Raw genomic sequence first — 12,530 nt, forward strand, 5'->3', positions numbered from 1 at the left:
GCTACATGTAAAAGAATGAAATTAGAACACTCCCTAACACCATACAAAAAAATAAACTCAAAATGGATTAAAGACCTAAGTGTAAGGCCAGACACTATAAAACTCTTAGAGGAAAACATAGGCAGAACACTCTATGATGTAAATCACAACAAGATCCTTTTTGACCCACCTCCGAGAGTAATGGAAATAAAAAACAAAAATAAACAAATGGGACCTAATGAAGCAAAAGCTTTTGCACAGCAAAGGAAAACATAAACAAGATGAAAAGACAACCCTCAGAATGGGAGAACATACTTGCAAACAAAGCAACTGACAAAGGATTAATCTCCAAAATATACAAGCAGCACATGCAGCTCAATATCAAAAAAACAATCTAATCCAAAAATGGGCAGAAGACCTAAATAGACATTTCTCCAAAGAAGATATACAGATTGCCAACAAACATATGAAAGGATGCTCAACATCACTAATTATTAGAGAAATGCAAATCAAAACTACAATGAGGTATCACTTCACACCAGTCAGAATGGCCATCATGAAAAAATCCACAAACAATAAATGCTGGACAGGGTGTGGAGAAAAGGGAACCCTCTTGCACTGTTGGTGAGAATGTAAATGGATACAACCACTATGGAGAACAGTATGGAGGTTCCTTAAAATACTACAAATAGAACTACCACATGACCCAGCAATCCCACTACTGGGCATATACCCTGAGAAAACCATAATTCAAAAAGAGTCATGTACCACAATGTTCATTGCAGCTCTATTTACATTAGCCAGGACATGGAAGCAACCTAAGTGTCCATCATCAGATGAATGGGTAAAGAAGATGTGGCACATATATACAATGGAATATTACTCAGCCATCAAAAGAAATGAAATTGAGTTATTTGTAGTGAGGTGGATGGACCTAGAGACTGTCATACAGAGTGAAGTAAGTCAGAAAGAGAAAAACAAATACCATATGCTAACACATATATATGGAATCTGAAAAAAAAAAAAAAAAGATGGTTCTGAAGAATCTAGGGACAGGACAGGAATAAAGACGCAGACGTAGAGAATGGACTTGAAAACATGGGGAGGAGGAAGGGTAAGCTGGGACGAAGTGAGAGAGTGGCATGGACATATATACATTACCAAATGTAAAATAGCTAGCTAGTGGGAGGCAGCCGCATAGCACAGGGAGATCAGCTCGGTGCTTTTCGTCCACCTAGAGGGGTGGGATTAAGAGGGTGGGAGGGAGACGCCAGAGGGAGGAGATTTAGAGATATATGTATATGTATAGCTGATTCACTTTGTTATACAGCAGAAACTGACACACCATTGTAAAGCAATTATACTCCAATAAAGATGTTAAAAAATAAAATCTTAGCTGTACTTTACAGCATTTTATGGGGAGAAGTTATACACTACAGTGGCATTAACAGGATTGGAAATTTGAAAAGGCTTTGGGCCTTGCCCCTCAATAATGTCAAAAGCTCCCAGTAGCTCTAGTGAGTACTCATCACATTGCATTATAATTATGAGTCTAGACTCTAGAGCTAGATCGTCTGGGCTCAAATATCAGTTCAATTCATAGCTGGGCGGGTGACCTTGAACAGGTTGCTCAACCTCTGGGTCCCTCAATTTCGTCATCTTTAAAATGGCAAGTAAAATAGTGCCTGCCTAATAGAGTTGATTTAAATGATTCAATATGGCAATACATAAAAAGCACTTAAGTCAGTGTCTGGCCCATCAAAAAGTGCTCAATAAATGTTACTAGTTAGTCTGAGGATTTCCTCTGGGGCAGAGTTTATTAGGGACCTTTTCAAAATTTTCTAGTTCTCCAATGGCTCATATAGTTCTTGGCACATGGTGTGTGCTCAATAAGAGTTAAAAGAATGGGTGAATGACTCAGCAAGTGAATGAGTTATGGCTCTGCCACTTTGTTCCTAAAGCCAAAATTCCGTCTGGTATAATGGAGGCGTTTGGCTTGGCTTATCTGGTATCCAGACAGCACTAATGTGGTCAACGTCCCCACCACTGTCACTTTCTCCTTTGCTGTCAATTTGTAACTATGAGAATCATGGTGCTGTGACTGGGAAGGGGCAAGAGGAACAGAAAGGATGGTGGAGGATCATAGCTGTTCCCCATTTGGCCATCATGGTAGAAAGATGACGCCTAGAATCAGACAAAAGTCAACTAGAGCAGAGCTGCCTTGGGATTCAGCTGGCACCCTTGCCCCCCTAGAGTTTATTCTCAACCCAGCACCCCGAGTGACCCTATTAAAACCTAAATTAAATCATGTCACATGCCTGTACAAAACCCTCCAATGGCTCCTCATCTTATTTGGAATAAAACCCAAAACTATCACAATGGCCTACAAGGCCCTACATGCGCCAACCTGTGCTCTCTCTCCTGTCTCATCTCCTACCTTGCTCCTCTCTGCACACTGTACTCCAGGCTTCTTGCCGGATACTGACCTTCTGGCAGTCCTTCAAACACACCCAGAAGACCCCTGCTTGCGGTCTTTGCACTCTCTGTTCCCTCTGCCTGGTATGCTTTTCCCCAGCAATTCATGGTTCACTCTATCACTTCATTTAGGCCTCAGCTCAAATGCCACCTCCTCAGAGAAGCCTTCTTTGTCAACCTGTCTAAAACACATGAAGGCGGGGACTTCGTCTGTTTGATGCATTTCTCTATCCCCAACACCTTGTCGGGTGCCTAGCACATAGTACTCAATAAATACTTACTGACTATTAGGTGAAGAAAACCCCAGGAATCCACCTGCTTTCGGCTTCTGTTTCCCTCCCAGGGCTGGGTCCTCCCCACGTGGAAGCTTCTCCCGGTAGTGGGCTGTCTGTGTCCAAAGACGGTTCCTGCACCCCCAGGAGAATAAGGTGGATTCAAGTGTATTATTGGAACAAGAGGGAGCTTCTCGTTGGTGCGGACACTCAGGGGTCTCTGGCTTGACAAAATGAATTCGCCTTTGCTGGTGTTTTTCAAGAAAAGATACAAAGTATAAGGTGTTAAAGAGACAGAAGTACTGATTATCGTGACCCATTACATCTAAAGTAATGGAGGGGGACAGAGACTGAAAAGAGAAAGAGAAGGAAAGATCTGAATCATTGGTGATGTTCTCCCTGGGGCAGGACTCAAGAATATGCATTTTAATAAGTCCCCTAAGTGATTCTTAAGTAACCAGCTTAAGACAGGTCTTTAGAAAGGTTTTTGGAGATTTAGTAAAGTATAAGTCCATACATTACGTGAGAAAGGCATGGGCCATCACAGCCAAATAGACCTGGGTTCAAACACTGCCATCACTACTTATCATCTGTGTAACCCTCTGCTATTATTTAACGTCTCAGAACCCATTTCTAGTTAGAGTCGATAATGACATCTATCCTATTGCACTGTTGTGATGATTAAACCTCAACACATGTAATGTGCCTGGAACATAGTAGATACTTAATAGGTAGTAGTTTATTACTGTTGTTTTTTATGGCCTCTGTTTTCTGAGTGCTTACAACCTCCCTACAATGTTGTATTGACATTCTTACCCCTCTACTACGTGACCTCACAGAGGTGAAAACATATAGTCAAAAGGGCCAGTTCTTCTGCAGATAGCAAAGTCTTCAGCCCATACCTTCCCTAGAATTCTTCTTCCCTCCTCTAGCATAGCTCAAGGAGCATATTTTTGCTTTTACCCATTACCCATTAATAATCCTTATATTTTTAGTCTTCACTCTACCAAGGCTGTCACATATATTTCAGGACAAAAGCTTGAGAAGGACGTGGAACAGACCCCATGGTCACTCACCCACAGATGTCTGGCAAGTGCCCTGTGTGCATGTCTAGGACGTGGGTATGGTTGGACTTAGAACTCCCCACCGCTGTGCACTCTCCACTAGGCTACATTCACCATCATCAAGACCTCCTACCTTTGAGGGCAAAGAGGAAAAAGAGGCAGGGAGTATCTCTCTCCTGTTGCTTCCTGCCCCTCCTGCTTCCTGCCCCTCCCCTCTGGAGTACTGGTTGGAGAATGAGAGGGCAGCCAGAGTTGCTCTCCTAGCTTGGCTGCACAGACTGCAAGGACAGTCTTGAAGAGCCTCTCCCATCCATATCAGAGGTTGGCTAGCGTCTGTCTTCCGGTTCTACTCAAGGCTGCCAGCCTTCTGCAACTCCACACTCCCACCTGCTGGACGCTGCCTTGCGCGGATCCTGACTATCTGGGCTGGACTACTGTTTTCTGTGAATCCCCTACGCCACCCGCCCCTCACCAGGGCTGCTTTGGGGGCCACAGAACAGGCTGAAATGGGGGAAGCGCCCCTATATCTTTCCCAGTCTTACTGTAAATCTTAATCTATGATATTGCGTGAACTCTTCACTCTCTCTAAACTTCAGTCTCTCCCAGGTTGTAACCAGAGGAAGATTCAGCCCTGACTTTCCTGCCCTCCCAGCGTGAAATGGACTGGAATAAGACACCCCCTCTGCCAGATGGAAAGAACTGGGGCTTTGGAGAGGAAACTGCTATAAATTTGAGAACTAGGGGGATAAAAGCAGCAGCATTCTCAGTAAACAAATGAAGAAACTAAGTCCCAGAGAATCAAAGTCAGCAGCTGCAGGGAACAGACTTTATTTATTCATTCATTTATTCAATTACTCAGTCAGATATATTAGTTGAACCCCTACAGTGTGCCTGGTACTGTGATACATGGATGAGAAATCCGTTGTTGGACTTTAAGTCCCTTTGCTGGGTCACTCATTACCTTTCTCCTCTCCAACTCCTTGTCACAGTTTTCCTTCTGAATGTTTTTCCCTGTGCTCTTGGTAACACTCATTCCACTAAAAACAAATTCTACGTCCAAAACACCCTCCAAGAACTTTCACTATATCCTCCCCCTCACTGTAACTAAAACCTGGCCTTGTCCCAAGGACACTGGTTCCCTTGCAGCCCTCTTGTGTGGAGGCCGCTACCCCTCCCACATGAGTTCCATTTTCCAGCCAAGAAGGGTACACTTGGGGTCAGCACTCTCCCAGATCCTGCCCCCCCCCACCCTCACTGGCAGTTTCACAATATGGCTTTTCTACCCTCATTTAAAGCCCTCCTCAAGCGGAATGTTTCATTGCGCTCTACCTCTTCCTTTGCTGTCACTGACCCTGGCCCACACCAGCTGAGGACTGTCTCCACTTACCCTTACACATTAACTCCCACCATGGTCCTGAGACAACTCGCTGACACCAACCCATTTGACATGCTAACCTCCCCCTAATTTTATCCTGATTACTTCAAATAACCTTCGATGCTGCTTTCAGCCACACTTTTCAAGGCCACACTTGGACCATTACTAGCATTGCTCTATCTCTCAAAAATTAAACTTCAACATCCCACTTGGACCACAATCCCTCCAGCTCTATTCTATTCTTCCCACTTCACCACTCCCTGACCTCACTGAGTTCCAGCAGTTTAACCTCTTTATTGCCTCACAGTTTATCTTCCTTCCTCCCTCAACCCCAGGGCTCAGTCCTTGGAAAACCAAGCTAGACCTCTGGTCAATAAGCTGAATGACTTCTTGTCAGCCTCGTCAGCACACTTGCTCCCTTTTCCTTCTACTCCCAAGCTCTGGAAAGCCCTGACCCCAAGTCAGTCCTACAACTGCCTGCTCTGCCCTTAAGCCTGGACTTCTGGGTCCTGCTGGAGAAAACTGTCTACTCTGGCACACTTTGGTCTTCTGAAAGGTTCTTCAAGGGCTATTACAAATCTGCCTCACTCTCCCCAAGGCCTCAGCAGATAGCCTGTCCTCGTACTTCACTGAGAAAAGTAAAGCCAAGGGGCTTCCCTGGTGGCGCAGTGGTTGAGAATCTGCCTGCCAATGCAGGGGACACGGGTTCGAGCCCTGGTCCAGGAGGATCCCACATGCCGCGGAGCAACTAGGCCCGTGAGCCACAACTACTGAGCCTGCGCGTCTGGAGCCTGCGCTCCACAACAAGAGAGGCCGCGATAGTGAGAGGCCCGCGCACCGCGATGAAGAGTGGCCCCCGCTTGCCGCAACTAGAGAAAGCCCTCGCACAGAAACGAAGACCCAACACAGCCAAAAATAAATAAATAAATAAATAAATCTATAAAAAAGAAGTAAAGCCAAGAACTCCCTCAGCGTCTCATCCTCCTTCTCTCATAAACACATTCTGACTACCTACCACGTATCCTTCCTTATGGTCTCCAGGCTCAAAGGATGCTCCTCTCCTTGTTCAGAGTCAGTCTTTCCACCTGGGCCTAAATTACCTTCTGTGTCCTCCCCACCTCTGAAATTTCTATTCCCTTCTTTTATCAGTGTATCAGTCAGGGTCCACTCAGGAGACAGAATACAAACCCGAATTGTAACAGAGGGATTTTAATATAAATAATTATTAACTATAACAGGGGATTACCCTCTAAGGAGAAAGAAAGAACTCAATGAGATACACAAATACCCGATATAGGGAGCAGCCAATACCTCTAGGACTGAGACAGAAGAGGCCCCACCCCCTCGGCTGATATCTAACCTGTGTTGGAAAAGGTGAGGCCTTGACCCACTGGACAGCAGAGATGTTGTGCCAACAGAACTCACCAAGAAGCCACCCTCTAAGGTACCTGAAAAAGCCTTCTGCATGGAAGGTCTGTGCTACAGAGCTTGCAAGGCCACCATGCACTGCCCAGGAAGCCATCTGGAGTGCCAAAGGACCTCCTTGAGGAGGTGCTGCCCTGCAGAGCTTGCTGGGAAAATACCTGTTAGGATGGTGGATTAGAAAGCCACACTCTGGTATGCTGGGAGAAGGTGCCCACAGGGAGAAGCCATCTGCTGCTGGCCACCATGTGTGTTGCTGGTTACCACACTTGCAGCTGGCCCCCACGAGCTGCTGGTGCTCGGCTGCAAGAGCCTGCCAAGAGGACACACGGGAACCAGGAAGAGAAGCTCTTTCCTCCCAGTATCTCTTCAGTGCCCTCCACTGACAAAGCTTAACCTTGTGCCAGCTGGCAAAGGAGAAATGTAAACAGGGTCCAGCTTCATTTCCACAGAACAGGCAATGAAGAGTTTACTTGGAACAGAGAGGCAATACATTGAAAAGTGACTTAGTATCTTCCACTTCCCTTTCTTTACCAGCTTCTTTCACTCAGCCTATGAATATGTACAAGTACTACCAATTAAACACACACACACACACACACACACACACAATCTCCAGTCCCTATGCTCCCCACTAGGTATGACAATCCTTCTCATTCCTTTTAAGTGAAGCTTCTGGAAAATATAGTCCTCACTTGTTTTCTCTCTTCCATATTCCTGTCACTCCTTTTTCTACTTTAACCTGGCTCCAACTACCACTATCCACATAAATTTCTAGAGACAATCTCATCAGTGAAACTCAAAACATAATTTTTATCCTTATCTTTTTTATTTAACATCTAAGCACTTTAGGCTGATAACAACTTCTCTCTCTTTCCTTGGATTCTGTGACATTCCTTGTAGTTGATTGCATTATTTGCTCAAAATTTTCTCCTCTTCCAGTTTTGCCATGGTTCACTGTGGGCAGAGCGTATTTCCCTGCCCCTATTTACTTTCGGCTTGGCTATGGGACTTGCATTGGCCAATGACATGTAAATTGAACTGAAAATTGGTCAGTTCCAAAAAGAGACTTTTCTACTTGCACTCTTGCACTCCAGCCCTCAGCCATACAAAGCAAATGCCCAAGGCAGCCACTTCATCAACCTGAGTCCAGAATGAGAAACACATGGAGTAAACCTGAACACTATCCACAGCCTGGATCTGAGCTGCCAGAACTTAAGGAAAAGAAAACACCTGCAAGGAGTAGGGGGGGAAATCCTCAGGGTTCATCTCCCAACAAGAGTGGAAACTTCCTAATTTACAGGTCATCAGGTAGAATATTCAGACGGGTATTGCTTCAGTAGTAGGCAATATTAGTCATAGATGAAAAACAGTTCTGGTCATGCCTAACAAAGCAAGCCTCAAAAGGACCAAATAGTTTCCAAATAACTTAACTACATTACAGAATAAAGCTCAAGTTATGCTTATAGGAATACAAAAACATCCAGCACCCAACAAGGTAAAATACATAATGTCTGGAATCCAATAAAAAATTATGATACAAATAAGCAGGAAAATTCAATCCATAATGAAGAGAAAAATTCATCAATGAAAACTGACCTAGAAATGACATAGATAATAGAATTAGTAGACAAAGACATGATAACAGTTACTAAAACCATATTCCATACCTCAAGAAGGTAAAGGAAAGATTAAGCATGTTAAGTGAAAACATGAAAGATATAAAAGACTCAAATAGAACTCATAAAGATAAAAATGAAAATATTTGAGATGAATAACAGCATATTAGATACTAAAAAATAAAAGATTAGTGAAGTTCAAGACATAGCAACAGAAAATTATACAAAATAAAACACAAAAAGAAAAAAGACTAAAAAAAAAATTACCAGAGCATTAGTGAGACAACTTCAAATGACCTATTATATATGGAATTGGACCCCAAAGGAAAAAAAGACAGAGAAGAAGTCAGAAAAAATATGTGAAGAAATAATAACCAAAATTTTTCCAAAATTTATGAAAATCATAAGTGCACAGATACAAAAATCTCAATGAACCTCAAGCACAAGAGACATGAAAAGCCAAAACGCATCATAAAATTACATCAAAACATAAAGTGCTTAGGGATAAATTTAACAAAATATATACAAAATTCATACATGGAAAACTAGAAAACATTACTGAGAGAAACTAAATACCTAAATAAATGGATTGAAAGGCACAATATCATTGCCAGCTCTCTCCAAAATGATCAATAGAGTCAACATAATTCCAATAAAAATTTCAGCAGTCTCTATTTTGTAGAAATTAACAAACTGATTTTAAAATTTACGTGGAAGTTCAAAGGACCTAGAATAGCCAAAACCATTTCTTATAAAGAAGCTGGAGGACATATATAACTTGACTTGAAGATTTATTATAAGTACTATAATCAATATAACGTGATATTGGAGTAAGGATAGGCAAATATACAAATGAAACTAAATAGACCAGAAATAGACCCAAAGAATGACCAAGAAGCACATGACAAGATATTCAATCATTAGTCAACAGACAAGTGCAAATTAAAACCACTGTTATGTACTACTACACATTTACTAGAATTGCTAAAAATTAAAACTAGTAACAATACCAACTGGGGTGAGAATACGGAGCATTTGGAAATCTCATATATAACTGATTAGAGTGTAAAATGATATAACCACTTTGGAAAGAAGTAAGCAATTTCTCTTAAACATACACTTAACATTTGACCATGAAAATATATATATACACAAAGACTTGTACACAAATGTTCATAGCACTTCATTCATAATAGTCCCAAACTAGAAATAACACAAACATCTACTAACAGGTGAGTGGGTAAACAAATCATGGTATATTCATACAGTGAGATTTTACTCAGAAATAAAGACACTGACCCATGCAGCAACACTAATGAAGCAAGATACAAAAGAGTATATACTGTGTGATTACATTGATGTGAAATTCTAAAATAGTCTATGGTGATAGAAATCAGATCAGTGGTGGTTTGGAGCAGGGAGTGCAGGGGAATAACTGAGGAGGGGCACAAGGGAATCTTAATATGATGGCAATATTCTATATCTTGAATGGAGTGGAGGTTACATGGGTGCTTACATTTGTCAAAATTTCACCAGAACTGCCTGCAGGCTGCTGAGGTGGTAGCATCTAATTGTGGCATATGTCTGGGAACTGTACACTCAAAATGGGTGCATTGGTTATATGCATTTTCCACCTTATTAGGTAGGTTTTTTTAAAAGGAAATAGAAAAAAATTTAATTAAATTCATCCCTATCTCCTGATTCTCTGCCTATATCTCTAAACAGTGCTTCTGAATCTTCTTTATGAACTCTTCACTTGGTTTGCCTTTGAAACATAGGGATTACCTCATGTTCCATCCTCCATGATTTTGTCTCTCATATAACCTTAGTTAGTTCCCTCATTGCTAATGGTATAACTACCACCTATTTGAGGGTCATTCTCAAATCTATATTTCTTGCACAGACTTTTCCCCAGAGCTCCAGACAAGTATATCCAAATGCTTAATAAAAATCCTTTATCTTAAGCTCAACATGTTCAAAACTGAGATCAACTACTACACATAACCTCAAGCCTGCCTTTTCTACTATATTCTCTTTTTTTATTTTATTGAAGTATAGTTGATTTACAATGTTATGTTCTACTATATTCTTCATATAAGTTGATACACTGTGACAGACACACAGTAAACACTGCATATATATTTGTTGAATGAATGAAAGATGGAATTATCAACAGTCAAAAACTCCTTCAGTTCTCCCTCTCCTGTATTAATTAAGCACATGACCAACGTGTTTTGCCTAATCCTGCCTTTCCCTCCCTTTGGGAAGCTAGAAAGATATAACCTTCTTCTAGGCTGGCTGTGTGGCACTAAGCAAATTCTCACCCCTCTCGGGGGCTCAGAGACATAATATAAAAAGCATGGGTTTGGAATTAGATAGGGGCAGATTCAAATTCCTGCCTATTGTTGATATATCTTTAGCATGTTCTTTTTATTCTTTGAACTTCACTTTCCTTATCTATGAAGGAGAAAGACTAATATCTATATTCTAAGGTTGTTCTGAGTATTAAATGAAATGCAAGGTTACCACTGTGCACATAGGAAGTGTCACTATATGTTAGTGCATTCCCTTCCCCATCCCCACTACCACCTCTACTCCCACCCCAGAAGGAGACGGAGGGAGAATGGAGTTGGTACACATCTCTGAATGGCACCTCCTCTGACTGACAGGCTTTATTTCAAGATAAGGAAAGATGCTCTCCCCCTCCCCCTACCCTTGAGCGCCGTTGTCACCAACAGAACTGCCTGCAATTGGTACTCCAGGAAGATGCAGCCAGCTGCCGAGGTACTGTTACCTGATCATGCATCTGTCTGGGAAACTAGAAAAAGAGAGACTGTGTTTAAAAAGTATATTTTTCCCCTCCCCAGGTAAGCAGGAGAAATAATGGAATTCAAATTGGAATGAACATGAGATAAAACTCCTGCCCACCAGGTGTTTATCCCAGTTCATAAAAACAACTACTTTAAAGTAATGAAGAAAAAAAAAAAAACTACTTTAAGGTAATGAAGAAAAAAAAAAAAACTCCCTGTTGAGAAAGCAAATGGAACCACATGTTTCTGAAACAGTTTGAGAGAGAACAGCAAACTCAACAAGCAGACAGCAAATGCATGTCAAGCAGGGTCAGCACAAGCTGCCTTGCTCACAGACACTCCCCACAGACAAGGCTCCAGGAAAGGCTGGACCCCTTGAAATCATACCACCCATCATGAGAGCACATGCACCTTCTGTCAAGCCCACAGGCCTTGGCGGGATGTGGGAAGGCTCCCCTTTTATCCTGTACCCACACCCCAAGAATTCCACTCCATTTCTTTTTCTTTAATGCTGCCCTACCAACTCTGTTGCTTAGGACACTGTCCCCCCTGTTCTTCCTTTCCCTGTTGTCCCTAAAGATAAGCACACAGGCCTTTATGGTTGGAAGAGTTTGCTGCTAATCGCTAGAAGACAATGCACAGGGAGAAACAAAGCCGACAAAAATGAAGACGTTTATTTACCTAATGAGCCCTTGCATGTAAGGTGACCAAATGTCCCTGTTTGCACAGGACGGTCCTATTTTACACCTGTTGTCCTGATGTCGTGATTAATAGCATCCCTTTTACTCTCAAAATTATCCATGTGTGGTCATAGAGTAGAATAAGTATTTCTATTTACATGGCACTCACTTACTTTATGTGAAACATATAAACATTAACTTATTTAACCCTGAAAGCAATTCTATAAGGTAAAAAACATTTTTAAAATAATGAAGCCAAGGCATAGAGAGGTTGAGTAGCTTACCCAAGGTTACACAGAGAGTCAGTGTCTGAGCCAGGATTTCAATCAAGGCAGTCTGGCTTCAATGTCCTTGTACTTAACCACCATGGTAGGCTAGCTATGACAAAGCTTTAAGAAATCACTTGCTCTTTCACTTAATAAATATTGTTCATGCCTTTTATGTGCAGACACTATGCTACAAATTATGAATACAACCATGAACCAAGCAGAGTCCCTGCTCTCAAGGAGCTTTTAGTCAGGGGAGACACAGACACAAGTAAAAGGACAGGAAGTACAGGGTGCATTGAGAACAAATAGAATGGGGCGGGGCAGGGGGGGGGGGTCAAGCGGCATCTAATCTGGCCTTAAAAGATCACAGAAAGCTTCCTGGAGGAAGTGACATCTGAGAAGAGTCCTAAAGAAAGAGTAGTTAGCTGGGCTGGAAGGATGAAGAAAAGGCCGTGCAGGCAGAACAGCACATCAGAAGGTCCTGAGGCCAAAGAGATCATGATGAAGTAAAGGAATTCAAGTAGTTCAGTAAAGCTCTAGTACTGCCTGGGGCCAGGGCACTTGC

Source organism: Eschrichtius robustus, chromosome 3 (genome assembly GCF_028021215.1).
Source record: "Eschrichtius robustus isolate mEscRob2 chromosome 3, mEscRob2.pri, whole genome shotgun sequence".
Classification (NCBI taxonomy): Eukaryota; Metazoa; Chordata; class Mammalia; order Artiodactyla; family Eschrichtiidae; genus Eschrichtius; species Eschrichtius robustus.